Source organism: Electrophorus electricus, chromosome 9 (genome assembly GCF_041902795.1).
Source record: "Electrophorus electricus isolate QZ-2024a chromosome 9, ASM4190279v1, whole genome shotgun sequence".
Classification (NCBI taxonomy): domain Eukaryota; kingdom Metazoa; phylum Chordata; class Actinopteri; order Gymnotiformes; family Gymnotidae; genus Electrophorus; species Electrophorus electricus.
In genome coordinates, this window is record NC_137505.1 from 33,529,411 (window position 1) to 33,545,235 (window position 15,825).

Consider the following 15,825-nt stretch of genomic DNA (forward strand, 5'->3'; position numbering starts at 1 on the left):
AAAGCTTGGCAGGTGGCGTTCGTTAGGAAAAGTCATGGACGTGATGCGGACCGAGTTGCAGGCCATTTGGACCTGGCCCGGCTTAGATGTGAGCCTTCAAAGTCAGCACGTTTGTTTAAACTTTCTCCTCCAATTCGTTGCAATTGTACAAGCGTTTCTCGCTCATCCGACTGGAGCGTAACGCTTTATCTGTTAATATCTCTGGTCTCCTTGGGAGTAGAAAGTCTGTTCATGGCTCTTTGGAAAGGGCTGTATCTCCCCTGTAATCGCCTTCGAGCGGCACGCGCATCGGAACCATCGTTATCATGCTACGATTTTTTAATGCCGCCAGGGATAGGCCGAAAGCGTGGCAGGTGGCGTTCGTTAGGGACAGTCATGGAGGTGATGCACACCGAGTTGCACGCCATTTGGAGTTGGCCCGGCCTAGATGTGAGCGTTCAAAGTCAGCGCGTTTGTTTAAACTTTCTCCTCCAATTCGTTGCAATTGTACAAGCGTTTCTCGTTCATCCGACTGGAGCGTAACGCTTTATATGTTAATATTTCTGGTCTCCTTGGGAGTAGAAAGTCTGTTCATGGCTCTTTTGAAAGGGATGCATCTCCCCTGTAATCGCCTTCGAGCGGCACGCGGATCGAACCCACGTTTTTCACGCTACGATTTTTTTTAAATGTGGTGCGCGGCGGAGAAAAGACGCGCGCCGGACGTATTTGCGGCTTAATATCTCTTGTCTCATTGGGTGTAGAAAGTCTGTTCATGGCTCTTTGGAAAGGGCTGCATCTCCCCTGTAATCGCCTTCGAGCGGCACGCGGATCGAACCCACGGTTTTCACGCTATGATTTTTTTAAATGTGGTGCGCGGCGGAGGAAATGCGCGCGTCGGACGTCATTTCGGCTTAATATCTCTTGTCTCCTTGGGAGTAGAAAGTCTTTTCATGGCTCTTTGGAAAGGGCTGCATCTCCGCTGTAATCGCTTTCGAGCGGCACGCGGATCGAACCCACGGTTTTCACGCTATGATTTTTTTAAATGTGGTGCGCGGCGGAGAAAATGCGCGCGTCGGACGTCATTTCGGCTTAATATCTATTGTCTCCTTGGGAGTAGAAAGTCTTTTCATGGCTCTTTGGAAAGGTTTGCATCTCCCTTGTAATCGCCTTTAAGCGGCACGCGGATTGGACCCACCGTTCTTCCGATACGATTTTTTAAATGTGGTGCGCGGCGTAGAAAAGACGCGCGTAGGACGTATTTGCGGCTTAATATCTTTGGGCTCCTTGGGAGTAGGAAGTCTGTTCATGCCTCTTTGGAAAGGGCTGCATCTCCCCTGTAATCGCCTTCGAGCGGCACGCGGATCGAACCCACGGTTTTCACGCTATGATTTTTTTAAATGTGGTGCGCGGCGGAGGAAATGCGCGCGTCGGACGTCATTTCGGCTTAATATCTCTTGTCTCCTTGGGAGTAGAAAGTCTTTTCATGGCTCTGTGGAAAGGGCTGCATCTCCCCTGTAATCGCCTTTAAGCGGCACGCGGATCGAACCCACGGTTTTCACGCTACGATTTTTTTAAATGTGTTGCGCGGCGGAGAATAGACGCGCGCCGGACGTATTTGCGGCTTGATATCTCTTGTCTCCTTGGGAGTAGAAAGTCTTTTCATGGCTCTGTGGAAAGGGCTGCATCTCCCCTGTAATCGCCTTTAAGCGGCACGCGGATCGAACCCACGGTTTTCACGCTATGATTTTTTTAAATGTGCTGCGCGGCGGAGAAAATGCGCGCGTCGGACGTCATTGCGGCTTAATATCTCTTGTCTCCTTGGGAGTAGGAAGTCTGTTCATGCCTCTTTGGAAAGGGTTGCATCTCCACTGTAATCGCCTTTAAGCGGCACGCGGATTGGACCCACCGTTCTTCCGATAAGATTTTTTAAATGTGGTGCGCGGCGTAGAAAAGACGCGCGTAGGACGTATTTGCGGCTTAATATCTTTGGGCTCCTTGGGAGTAGGAAGTCTGTTCATGCCTCTTTGGAAAGGGCTGCATCTCCCCTGCAATCGCCTTCGAGCGGCACGCGGATCGAACCCACGGTTTTCACGCTATGATTTTTTTAAATGTGGTGCGCGGCGGAGGAAATGCGCGCGTCGGACGTCATTTCGGCTTAATATCTCTTGTCTCCTTGGGAGTAGAAAGTCTGTTCATGGCTCTTTTGAAAGGGATGCATCTCCCCTGTAATCGCCTTCGAGCGGCACGCGGATCGAACCCACGTTTTTCACGCTACGATTTTTTTTAAATGTGTTGCGCGGCGGAGAATAGACGCGCGCCGGACGTATTTGCGGCTTGATATCTCTTGTCTCATTGGGAGTAGAAAGTCTGTTCATGTCTCTTTGGAAAGGGCTGCATCTCCCCTGTAATCGCCTTCGAGCGGCACGCGGATCGAACCCACGGTTTTCACGCTATGATTTTTTTAAATGTGTTGCGCGTCGGAGAAAATGCGCGCGTCGGACGTATTTGCGGCTTAATATCTTTGGGCTCCTTGGGAGTAGGAAGTCTGTTCATGCCTCTTTGGAAAGGGTTGCATCTCCCCTGTAATCGCCTTTAAGCGGCACGCGGATCGGACCCACCGTTCTCACGCTACGATTTTTTAAACGTGGTGCGCGTCGGAGAAAATGCGCGTAATATCTCTTGTCTCCTTGGGAGTAGAAAGTCTGTTCATGGCTCTTTGGAAAGGGCTGTATCTCCCCTGTAATCGCCTTCGAGCGGCACGCGCATCGGAACCATCGTTATCACGCTACGATTTTTTAATGCCGCCAGGGATAGGCCGAAAGCGTGGCAGGTGGCGTTCGTTAGGGACAGTCATGGAGGTGATGCACACCGAGTTGCACGCCATTTGGAGTTGGCCCGGCCTAGATGTGAGCGTTCAAAGTCAGCGCGTTTGTTTAAACTTTCTCCTCCAATTCGTTGCAATTGTACAAGCGTTTCTCGTTCATCCGACTGGAGCGTAACGCTTTATATGTTAATATTTCTGGTCTCCTTGGGAGTAGAAAGTCTGTTCATGGCTCTTTTGAAAGGGATGCATCTCCCCTGTAATCGCCTTCGAGCGGCACGCGGATCGAACCCACGGTTTTCACGCTATGATTTTTTTAAATGTGGTGCGCGGCGGAGGAAATGCGCGCGTCGGACGTCATTTCGGCTTAATATCTCTTGTCTCCTTGGGAGTAGAAAGTCTTTTCATGGCTCTTTGGAAAGGGCTGCATCTCCGCTGTAATCGCCTTCGAGCGGCACGCGGATCGAACCCACGGTTTTCACGCTATGATTTTTTTAAATGTGGTGCGCGGCGGAGGAAATGCGCGCGTCGGACGTCATTTCGGCTTAATATCTCTTGTCTCCTTGGGAGTAGAAAGTCTTTTCATGGCTCTTTGGAAAGGGCTGCATCTCCCCTGTAATCGCCTTTAAGCGGCACGCGGATCGAACCCACGGTTTTCACGCTACGATTTTTTTTAAATGTGTTGCGCGGCGGAGAATAGCCGCGCGCCGGACGTATTTGCGGCTTGATATCTCTTGTCTCATTGGGAGTAGAAAGTCTGTTCATGGCTCTTTGGAAAGGGCTGCATCTCCCCTGTAATCGCCTTCGAGCGGCACGCGGATCGAACCCACGGTTTTCACGCTATGATTTTTTTAAATGTGTTGCGCGTCGGAGAAAATGCGCGCGTCGGACGTCATTGCGGCGTAATATCTCTTGTCTCCTTGGGAGTAGAAAGTCTTTTCATGGCTCTTTGGAAAGGTTTGCATCTCCCCTGTAATCGCCTTTAAGCGGCACGCGGATCGGACCCACCGTTCTCACGCTACGATTTTTTAAACGTGGTGCGCGTCGGAGAATATGCGCGTAATATCTCTTGTCTCCTTGGGAGTAGAAAGTCTGTTCATGGCTCTTTGGAAAGGGCTGTATCTCCCCTGTAATCGCCTTCGAGCGGCACGCGCATCGGAACCATCGTTATCACGCTACGATTTTTTAATGCCGCCAGGGATAGGCCGAAAGCGTGGCAGGTGGCGTTCGTTAGGGACAGTCATGGAGGTGATGCACACCGAGTTGCACGCCATTTGGAGTTGGCCCGGCCTAGATGTGAGCGTTCAAAGTCAGCGCGTTTGTTTAAACTTTCTCCTCCAATTCGTTGCAATTGTACAAGCGTTTCTCGTTCATCCGACTGGAGCGTAACGCTTTATATGTTAATATTTCTGGTCTCCTTGGGAGTAGAAAGTCTGTTCATGGCTCTTTTGAAAGGGATGCATCTCCCCTGTAATCGCCTTCGAGCGGCACGCGGATCGAACCCACGTTTTTCACGCTACGATTTTTTTTAAATGTGTTGCGCGGCGGAGAAAAGACGCGCGCCGGACGTATTTGCGGCTTAATATCTCTTGTCTCATTGGGTGTAGAAAGTCTGTTCATGGCTCTTTGGAAAGGGCTGCATCTCCCCTGTAATCGCCTTCGAGCGGCACGCGGATCGAACCCACGGTTTTCACGCTATGATTTTTTTAAATGTGGTGCGCGGCGGAGGAAATGCGCGCGTCGGACGTCATTTCGGCTTAATATCTCTTGTCTCCTTGGGAGTAGAAAGTCTTTTCATGGCTCTTTGGAAAGGGCTGCATCTCCCTTGTAATCGCCTTTAAGCGGCACGCGGATTGGACCCACCGTTCTTCCGATACGATTTTTTAAATGTGGTGCGCGGCGTAGAAAAGACGCGCGTAGGACGTATTTGCGGCTTAATATCTTTGGGCTCCTTGGGAGTAGGAAGTCTGTTCATGCCTCTTTGGAAAGGGCTGCATCTCCCCTGTAATCGCCTTCGAGCGGCACGCGGATCGAACACACGGTTTTCACGCTATGATTTTTTTAAATGTGGTGCGCGGCGGAGGAAATGCGCGCGTCAGACGTCATTTCGGCTTAATATCTCTTGTCTCCTTGGGAGTAGAAAGTCTTTTCATGGCTCTTTGGAAAGGGCTGCATCTCCCCTGTAATCGCCTTTAAGCGGCACGCGGATCGAACACACGGTTTTCACGCTACGATTTTTTTTAAATGTGTTGCGCGGCGGAGAATAGACGCGCGCCGGACGTATTTGCAGCTTGATATCTCTTGTCTCATTGGGAGTAGAAAGTCTGTTCATGGCTCTTTGGAAAGGTTTGCATCTCCCCTGTAATCGCCTTTAAGCGGCACGCGGATCGGACCCACCGTTCTTACGCTACGATTTTTTAAATGTGGTGCGCGGCGTAGAAAAGACGCGCGTAGGACGTATTTGCGGCTTAATATCTTTGGGCTCTTTGGGAGTAGGAAGTCTGTTCATGCCTCTTTGGAAAGGGCTCCATCTCCCCTGTAATCGCCTTCGAGCGGCACGCGCATCGGAACCATCGTTATCACGCTACGATTTTTTAATGCCGCCAGGGATAGGCCGAAAGCGTGGCAGGTGGCGTTCGTTAGGGACAGTCATGGAGGTGATGCACACCGAGTTGCACGCCATTTGGAGTTGGCCCGGCCTAGATGTGAGCGTTCAAAGTCAGCGCGTTTGTTTAAACTTTCTCCTCCAATTCGTTGCAATTGTACAAGCGTTTCTCGTTCATCCGACTGGAGCGTAACGCTTTATATGTTAATATTTCTGGTCTCCTTGGGAGTAGGAAGTCTGTTCATGCCTCTTTGGAAAGGGATGCATCTCCCCTGTAATCGCCTTCGAGCGGCACGCGGATCGAACACACGGTTTTCACGCTATGATTTTTTTAAATGTGGTGCGCGGCGGAGGAAATGCGCGCGTCGGACGTCATTTCGGCTTAATATCTCTTGTCTCCTTGGGAGTAGAAAGTCTTTTCATGGCTCTTTGGAAAGGGCTGCATCTCCCCTGTAATCGCCTTTAAGCGGCACGCGGATCGAACACACGGTTTTCACGCTACGATTTTTTTTAAATGTGTTGCGCGGCGGAGAATAGACGCGCGCCGGACGTATTTGCAGCTTGATATCTCTTGTCTCATTGGGAGTAGAAAGTCTGTTCATGGCTCTTTGGAAAGGTTTGCATCTCCCCTGTAATCGCCTTTAAGCGGCACGCGGATCGGACCCACCGTTCTTACGCTACGATTTTTTAAATGTGGTGCGCGGCGTAGAAAAGACGCGCGTAGGACGTATTTGCGGCTTAATATCTTTGGGCTCTTTGGGAGTAGGAAGTCTGTTCATGCCTCTTTGGAAAGGGCTCCATCTCCCCTGTAATCGCCTTCGAGCGGCACGCGCATCGGAACCATCGTTATCACGCTACGATTTTTTAATGCCGCCAGGGATAGGCCGAAAGCGTGGCAGGTGGCGTTCGTTAGGGACAGTCATGGAGGTGATGCACACCGAGTTGCACGCCATTTGGAGTTGGCCCGGCCTAGATGTGAGCGTTCAAAGTCAGCGCGTTTGTTTAAACTTTCTCCTCCAATTCGTTGCAATTGTACAAGCGTTTCTCGTTCATCCGACTGGAGCGTAACGCTTTATATGTTAATATTTCTGGTCTCCTTGGGAGTAGAAAGTCTGTTCATGGCTCTTTTGAAAGGGATGCATCTCCCCTGTAATCGCCTTCGAGCGGCACGCGGATCGAACCCACGTTTTTCACGCTACGATTTTTTTTAAATGTGTTGCGCGGCGGAGAATAGACGCGCGCCGGACGTATTTGCGGCTTGATATCTCTTGTCTCATTGGGAGTAGAAAGTCTGTTCATGTCTCTTTGGAAAGGGCTGCATCTCCCCTGTAATCGCCTTCGAGCGGCACGCGGATCGAACCCACGGTTTTCACGCTATGATTTTTTTAAATGTGTTGCGCGTCGGAGAAAATGCGCGCGTCGGACGTCATTGCGGCTTAATATCTCTTGTCTCCTTGGGAGTAGAAAGTCTTTTCATGGCTCTTTGGAAAGGTTTGCATCTCCCCTGTAATCGCCTTTAAGCGGCACGCGGATCGGACCCACCGTTCTTACGCTACGATTTTTTAAATGTGCTGCGCGGCGTAGAAAAGACGCGCGTAGGACGTATTTGCGGCTTAATATCTTTGGGCTCCTTGGGAGTAGGAAGTCTGTTCATGCCTCTTTGGAAAGGGCTCCATCTCCCCTGTAATCGCCTTCGAGCGGCACGCGGATCGAACCAACGGTTTTCACGCTATGATTTTTTTAAATGTGCTGCGCGGCGGAGAAAATTCGCGCGTCGGACGTCATTTCGGCTTAATATCTCTTGTCTCCTTGGGAGTAGGAAGTCTGTTCATGCCTCTTTGGAAAGGGTTGCATCTCCCCTGTAATCGCCTTTAAGCGGCACGCGGATCGGACCCACCGTTCTCACGCTACGATTTTTTAAACGTGGTGCGCGTCGGAGAAAATGCGCGTAATATCTCTTGTCTCCTTGGGAGTAGAAAGTCTGTTCATGGCTCTTTGGAAAAGGCTGTATCTCCCCTGTAATCGCCTTCGAGCGGCACGCGCATCGGAACCATCGTTATCACGCTACGATTTTTTAATGCCGCCAGGGATAGGCCGAAAGCGTGGCAGGTGGCGTTCGTTAGGGACAGTCATGGAGGTGATGCACACCGAGTTGCACGCCATTTGGAGTTGGCCCGGCCTAGATGTGAGCGTTCAAAGTCAGCGCGTTTGTTTAAACTTTCTCCTACAATTCGTTGCAATTGTACAAGCGTTTCTCGTTCATCCGACTGGAGCGTAACGCTTTATATGTTAATATTTCTGGTCTCCTTGGGAGTAGAAAGTCTGTTCATGGCTCTTTTGAAAGGGATGCATCTCCCCTGTAATCGCCTTCGAGCGGCACGCGGATCGAACCCACGGTTTTCACGCTATGATTTTTTTAAATGTGGTGCGCGGCGGAGGAAATGCGCGCGTCGGACGTCATTTCGGCTTAATATCTCTTGTCTCCTTGGGAGTAGAAAGTCTTTTCATGGCTCTTTGGAAAGGGCTGCATCTCCGCTGTAATCGCCTTCGAGCGGCACGCGGATCGAACCCACGGTTTTCACGCTATGATTTTTTTTAAATGTGTTGCGCGGCGGAGAAAAGACGCGCGCCGGACGTTTTTGCGGCTTAATATCTCTTGTCTCATTGGGTGTAGAAAGTCTGTTCATGGCTCTTTGGAAAGGGCTGCATCTCCCCTGTAATCGCCTTCGAGCGGCACGCGGATCGAACCCACGGTTTTCACGCTATGATTTTTTTAAATGTGGTGCGCGGCGGAGGAAATGCGCGCGTCGGACGTCATTTCGGCTTAATATCTCTTGTCTCCTTGGGAGTAGAAAGTCTTTTCATGGCTCTTTGGAAAGGGCTGCATCTCCCTTGTAATCGCCTTTAAGCGGCACGCGGATTGGACCCACCGTTCTTCCGATACGATTTTTTAAATGTGGTGCGCGGCGTAGAAAAGACGCGCGTAGGACGTATTTGCGGCTTAATATCTTTGGGCTCCTTGGGAGTAGGAAGTCTGTTCATGCCTCTTTGGAAAGGGCTGCATCTCCCCTGTAATCGCCTTCGAGCGGCACGCGGATCGAACACACGGTTTTCACGCTATGATTTTTTTAAATGTGGTGCGCGGCGGAGGAAATGCGCGCGTCGGACGTCATTTCGGCTTAATATCTCTTGTCTCCTTGGGAGTAGAAAGTCTTTTCATGGCTCTTTGGAAAGGGCTGCATCTCCCCTGTAATCGCCTTTAAGCGGCACGCGGATCGAACACACGGTTTTCACGCTACGATTTTTTTTAAATGTGTTGCGCGGCGGAGAATAGACGCGCGCCGGACGTATTTGCAGCTTGATATCTCTTGTCTCATTGGGAGTAGAAAGTCTGTTCATGGCTCTTTGGAAAGGTTTGCATCTCCCCTGTAATCGCCTTTAAGCGGCACGCGGATCGGACCCACCGTTCTTACGCTACGATTTTTTAAATGTGGTGCGCGGCGTAGAAAAGACGCGCGTAGGACGTATTTGCGGCTTAATATCTTTGGGCTCTTTGGGAGTAGGAAGTCTGTTCATGCCTCTTTGGAAAGGGCTCCATCTCCCCTGTAATCGCCTTCGAGCGGCACGCGCATCGGAACCATCGTTATCACGCTACGATTTTTTAATGCCGCCAGGGATAGGCCGAAAGCGTGGCAGGTGGCGTTCGTTAGGGACAGTCATGGAGGTGATGCACACCGAGTTGCACGCCATTTGGAGTTGGCCCGGCCTAGATGTGAGCGTTCAAAGTCAGCGCGTTTGTTTAAACTTTCTCCTCCAATTCGTTGCAATTGTACAAGCGTTTCTCGTTCATCCGACTGGAGCGTAACGCTTTATATGTTAATATTTCTGGTCTCCTTGGGAGTAGAAAGTCTGTTCATGGCTCTTTTGAAAGGGATGCATCTCCCCTGTAATCGCCTTCGAGCGGCACGCGGATCGAACCCACGGTTTTCACGCTATGATTTTTTTTAAATGTGTTGCGCGGCGGAGAAAAGACGCGCGCCGGACGTTTTTGCGGCTTAATATCTCTTGTCTCATTGGGTGTAGAAAGTCTGTTCATGGCTCTTTGGAAAGGGCTGCATCTCCCCTGTAATCGCCTTCGAGCGGCACGCGGATCGAACCCACGGTTTTCACGCTATGATTTTTTTAAATGTGGTGCGCGGCGGAGGAAATGCGCGCGTCGGACGTCATTTCGGCTTAATATCTCTTGTCTCCTTGGGAGTAGAAAGTCTTTTCATGGCTCTTTGGAAAGGGCTGCATCTCCCTTGTAATCGCCTTTAAGCGGCACGCGGATTGGACCCACCGTTCTTCCGATACGATTTTTTAAATGTGGTGCGCGGCGTAGAAAAGACGCGCGTAGGACGTATTTGCGGCTTAATATCTTTGGGCTCCTTGGGAGTAGGAAGTCTGTTCATGCCTCTTTGGAAAGGGCTGCATCTCCCCTGTAATCGCCTTCGAGCGGCACGCGGATCGAACCCACGGTTTTCACGCTATGATTTTTTTAAATGTGGTGCGCGGCGGAGAAAATGCGCGCGTCGGACGTCATTTCGGCTTAATATCTATTGTCTCCTTGGGAGTAGAAAGTCTTTTCATGGCTCTTTGGAAAGGGCTGCATCTCCCTTGTAATCGCCTTTAAGCGGCACGCGGATCGAACCCACGGTTTTCACGCTACGATTTTTTTTAAATGTGTTGCGCGGCGGAGAATAGACGCGCGCCGGACGTATTTGCGGCTTGATATCTCTTGTCTCATTGGGAGTAGAAAGTCTTTTCATGGCTCTTTGGAAAGGGCTGCATCTACCTTGTAATCGCCTTTAAGCGGCACGCGGATTGGACCCACCGTTCTTCCGATACGATTTTTTAAATGTGGTGCGCGGCGTAGAAAAGACGCGCGTAGGACGTATTTGCGGCTTAATATCTTTGGGCTCCTTGGGAGTAGGAAGTCTGTTCATGCCTCTTTGGAAAGGGCTGCATCTCCCCTGTAATCGCCTTCGAGCGGCACGCGGATCGAACACACGGTTTTCACGCTATGATTTTTTTAAATGTGGTGCGCGGCGGAGGAAATGCGCGCGTCGGACGTCATTTCGGCTTAATATCTCTTGTCTCCTTGGGAGTAGAAAGTCTTTTCATGGCTCTTTGGAAAGGGCTGCATCTCCCCTGTAATCGCCTTTAAGCGGCACGCGGATCGAACACACGGTTTTCACGCTACGATTTTTTTTAAATGTGTTGCGCAGCGGAGAATAGACGCGCGCCGGACGTATTTGCGGCTTGATATCTCTTGTCTCATTGGGAGTAGAAAGTCTGTTCATGGCTCTTTGGAAAGGGCTGCATCTCCCCTGTAATCACCTTTAAGCGGCACGCGGATCGGACCCACCGTTCTTACGCTACGATTTTTTAAATGTGGTGCGCGGCGTAGAAAAGACGCGCGTAGGACGTATTTGCGGCTTAATATCTTTGGGCTCTTTGGGAGTAGGAAGTCTGTTCATGCCTCTTTGGAAAGGGCTCCATCTCCCCTGTAATCGCCTTCGAGCGGCACGCGCATCGGAACCATCGTTATCACGCTACGATTTTTTAATGCCGCCAGGGATAGGCCGAAAGCGTGGCAGGTGGCGTTCGTTAGGGACAGTCATGGAGGTGATGCACACCGAGTTGCACGCCATTTGGAGTTGGCCCGGCCTAGATGTGAGCGTTCAAAGTCAGCGCGTTTGTTTAAACTTTCTCCTCCAATTCGTTGCAATTGTACAAGCGTTTCTCGTTCATCCGACTGGAGCGTAACGCTTTATATGTTAATATTTCTGGTCTCCTTGGGAGTAGAAAGTCTGTTCATGGCTCTTTTGAAAGGGATGCATCTCCCCTGTAATCGCCTTCGAGCGGCACGCGGATCGAACCCACGTTTTTCACGCTACGATTTTTTTTAAATGTGTTGCGCGGCGGAGAAAAGACGCGCGCCGGACGTATTTGCGGCTTAATATCTCTTGTCTCATTGGGTGTAGAAAGTCTTTTCATGGCTCTTTGGAAAGGGCTGCATCTCCGCTGTAATCGCCTTCGAGCGGCACGCGGATCGAACCCACGGTTTTCACGCTATGATTTTTTTAAATGTGGTGCGCGGCGGAGAAAATGCGCGCGTCGGACGTCATTTCGGCTTAATATCTATTGTTTCCTTGGGAGTAGAAAGTCTTTTCATGGCTCTTTGGAAAGGTTTGCATCTCCCTTGTAATCGCCTTTAAGCGGCACGCGGATTGGACCCACCGTTCTTCCGATAAGATTTTTTAAATGTGGTGCGCGGCGTAGAAAAGACGCGCGTAGGACGTATTTGCGGCTTAATATCTTTGGGCTCCTTGGGAGTAGGAAGTCTGTTCATGCCTCTTTGGAAAGGGTTGCATCTCCCCTGTAATCGCCTTTAAGCGGCACGCGGATCGGACGCACCGTTCTCACGCTACGATTTTTTAAACGTGGTGCGCGTCGGAGAAAATGCGCGTAATATCTCTTGTCTCCTTGGGAGTAGAAAGTCTGTTCATGGCTCTTTGGAAAGGGCTGCATCTCCCCTGTAATCGCCTTCGAGCGGCACGCGGATCGAACCCACGGTTTTCACGCTATGATTTTTTTAAATGTGGTGCGCGGCGGAGGAAATGCGCGCGTCGGACGTCATTTCGGCTTAATATCTCTTGTCTCCTTGGGAGTAGAAAGTCTTTTCATGGCTCTTTGGAAAGGGCTGCATCTCCGCTGTAATCGCCTTCGAGCGGCACGCGGATCGAACCCACGGTTTTCACGCTATGATTTTTTTAAATGTGGTGCGCGTCGGAGAAAATGCGCGCGTCGGACGTCATTTCGGCTTAATATCTATTGTCTCCTTGGGAGTAGAAAGTCTTTTCATGGCTCTTTGGAAAGGTTTGCATCTCCCTTGTAATCGCCTTTAAGCGGCACGCGAATTGGACCCACCGTTCTTCCGATACGATTTTTTAAATGTGGTGCGCGGCGTAGAAAAGACGCGCGTAGGACGTATTTGCGGCTTATTATCTTTGGGCTCCTTGGGAGTAGGAAGTCTGTTCATGCCTCTTTGGAAAGGGCTGCATCTCCCCTGTAATCGCCTTTAAGCGGCACGCGGATCGGACCCACCGTTCTTACGCTACGATTTTTTAAATGTGGTGCGAGGCGTAGAAAAGACGCGCGTAGGACTTATTTGCGGCTTAATATCTTTGGGCTCCTTGGGAGTAGAAAGTCTGTTCATGGCTCTTTGGAAAGGGCTGCATCTCCCCTGTAATCGCCTTCGAGCGGCACGCGGATCGAACCCACGGTTTTCACGCTATGATTTTTTTAAATGTGGTGCGCGGCGGAAAAAATGCGCGCGTCGGACGTCATTTCGGCTTAATATCTCTTGTCTCCTTGGGAGTAGAAAGTCTTTTCATGGCTCTTTGGAAAGGGCTGCATCTCCCCTGTAATCGCCTTTAAGCGGCACGCGGATCGAACCCACGGTTTTCACGCTACGATTTTTTTTAAATGTGTTGCGCGGCGGAGAATAGACGCGCGCCGGACCTATTTGCGGCTTGATATCTCTTGTCTCATTGGGAGTAGAAAGTCTGTTCATGGCTCTTTGGAAAGGGCTGCATCTCCCCTGTAATCGCCTTCGAGCGGCACGCGGATCGAACCCACGGTTTTCACGCTATGATTTTTTTAAATGTGTTGCGCGTCGGAGAAAATGCGCGCGTCGGACGTCATTGCGGCGTAATATCTCTTGTCTCCTTGGGAGTAGAAAGTCTTTTCATGGCTCTTTGGAAAGGTTTGCATCTCCCCTGTAATCGCCTTTAAGCGGCACGCGGATCGGACCCACGGTTTTCACGCTACGATTTTTTAAATGTGGTGCGCGGCGTAGAAAAGAAGCGCGTAGGACGTATTTGCGGCTTAATATCTTTGGGCTCCTTGGGAGTAGGAAGTCTGTTCATGCCTCTTTGGAAAGGGCTCCATCTCCCCTGTAATCGCCTTCGAGCGGCACGCGGATCGAACCCACGGTTTTCACGCTATGATTTTTTTAAATGTGCTGCGCGGCGGAGAAAATGCGCGCGTCGGACGTCATTGCGGCTTAATATCTCTTGTCTCCTTGGGAGTAGGAAGTCTGTTCATGCCTCTTTGGAAAGGGTTGCATCTCCCCTGTAATCGCCTTTAAGCGGCACGCGGATCGGACCCACCGTTCTCACGCTACGATTTTTTAAACGTGGTGCGCGTCGGAGAATATGCGCGTAATATCTCTTGTCTCCTTGGGAGTAGAAAGTCTGTTCATGGCTCTTTGGAAAGGGCTGTATCTCCCCTGTAATCGCCTTCGAGCGGCACGCGCATCGGAACCATCGTTATCACGCTACGATTTTTTAATGCCGCCAGGGATAGGCCGAAAGCGTGGCAGGTGGCGTTCGTTAGGGACAGTCATGGAGGTGATGCACACCGAGTTGCACGCCATTTGGAGTTGGCCCGGCCTAGATGTGAGCGTTCAAAGTCAGCGCGTTTGTTTAAACTTTCTCCTCCAATTCGTTGCAATTGTACAAGCGTTTCTCGTTCATCCGACTGGAGCGTAACGCTTTATATGTTAATATTTCTGGTCTCCTTGGGAGTAGAAAGTCTGTTCATGGCTCTTTTGAAAGGGATGCATCTCCCCTGTAATCGCCTTCGAGCGGCACGCGGATCGAACCCACGGTTTTCACGCTATGATTTTTTTTAAATGTGTTGCGCGGCGGAGAAAAGACGCGCGCCGGACGTTTTTGCGGCTTAATATCTCTTGTCTCATTGGGTGTAGAAAGTCTGTTCATGGCTCTTTGGAAAGGGCTGCATCTCCCCTGTAATCGCCTTCGAGCGGCACGCGGATCGAACCCACGGTTTTCACGCTATGATTTTTTTAAATGTGGTGCGCGGCGGAGGAAATGCGCGCGTCGGACGTCATTTCGGCTTAATATCTCTTGTCTCCTTGGGAGTAGAAAGTCTTTTCATGGCTCTTTGGAAAGGGCTGCATCTCCCTTGTAATCGCCTTTAAGCGGCACGCGGATTGGACCCACCGTTCTTCCGATACGATTTTTTAAATGTGGTGCGCGGCGTAGAAAAGACGCGCGTAGGACGTATTTGCGGCTTAATATCTTTGGGCTCCTTGGGAGTAGGAAGTCTGTTCATGCCTCTTTGGAAAGGGCTGCATCTCCCCTGTAATCGCCTTCGAGCGGCACGCGGATCGAACACACGGTTTTCACGCTATGATTTTTTTAAATGTGGTGCGCGGCGGAGGAAATGCGCGCGTCGGACGTCATTTCGGCTTAATATCTCTTGTCTCCTTGGGAGTAGAAAGTCTTTTCATGGCTCTTTGGAAAGGGCTGCATCTCCCCTGTAATCGCCTTTAAGCGGCACGCGGATCGAACACACGGTTTTCACGCTACGATTTTTTTTAAATGTGTTGCGCGGCGGAGAATAGACGCGCGCCGGACGTATTTGCAGCTTGATATCTCTTGTCTCATTGGGAGTAGAAAGTCTGTTCATGGCTCTTTGGAAAGGTTTGCATCTCCCCTGTAATCGCCTTTAAGCGGCACGCGGATCGGACCCACCGTTCTTACGCTACGATTTTTTAAATGTGGTGCGCGGCGTAGAAAAGACGCGCGTAGGACGTATTTGCGGCTTAATATCTTTGGGCTCTTTGGGAGTAGGAAGTCTGTTCATGCCTCTTTGGAAAGGGCTCCATCTCCCCTGTAATCGCCTTCGAGCGGCACGCGCATCGGAACCATCGTTATCACGCTACGATTTTTTAATGCCGCCAGGGATAGGCCGAAAGCGTGGCAGGTGGCGTTCGTTAGGGACAGTCATGGAGGTGATGCACACCGAGTTGCACGCCATTTGGAGTTGGCCCGGCCTAGATGTGAGCGTTCAAAGTCAGCGCGTTTGTTTAAACTTTCTCCTCCAATTCGTTGCAATTGTACAAGCGTTTCTCGTTCATCCGACTGGAGCATAACGCTTTATATGTTAATATTTCTGGTCTCCTTGGGAGTAGAAAGTCTGTTCATGGCTCTTTTGAAAGGGATGCATCTCCCCTGTAATCGCCTTCGAGCGGCACGCGGATCGAACCCACGGTTTTCACGCTATGATTTTTTTTAAATGTGTTGCGCGGCGGAGAAAAGACGCGCGCCGGACGTTTTTGCGGCTTAATATCTCTTGTCTCATTGGGTGTAGAAAGTCTGTTCATGGCTCTTTGGAAAGGGCTGCATCTCCCCTGTAATCGCCTTCGAGCGGCACGCGGATCGAACCCACGGTTTTCACGCTATGATTTTTTTAAATGTGGTGCGCGGCGGAGGAAATGCGCGCGTCGGACGTCATTTCGGCTTAATATCTCTTGTCTCCTTGGGAGTAGAAAGTCTTTTCATGGCTC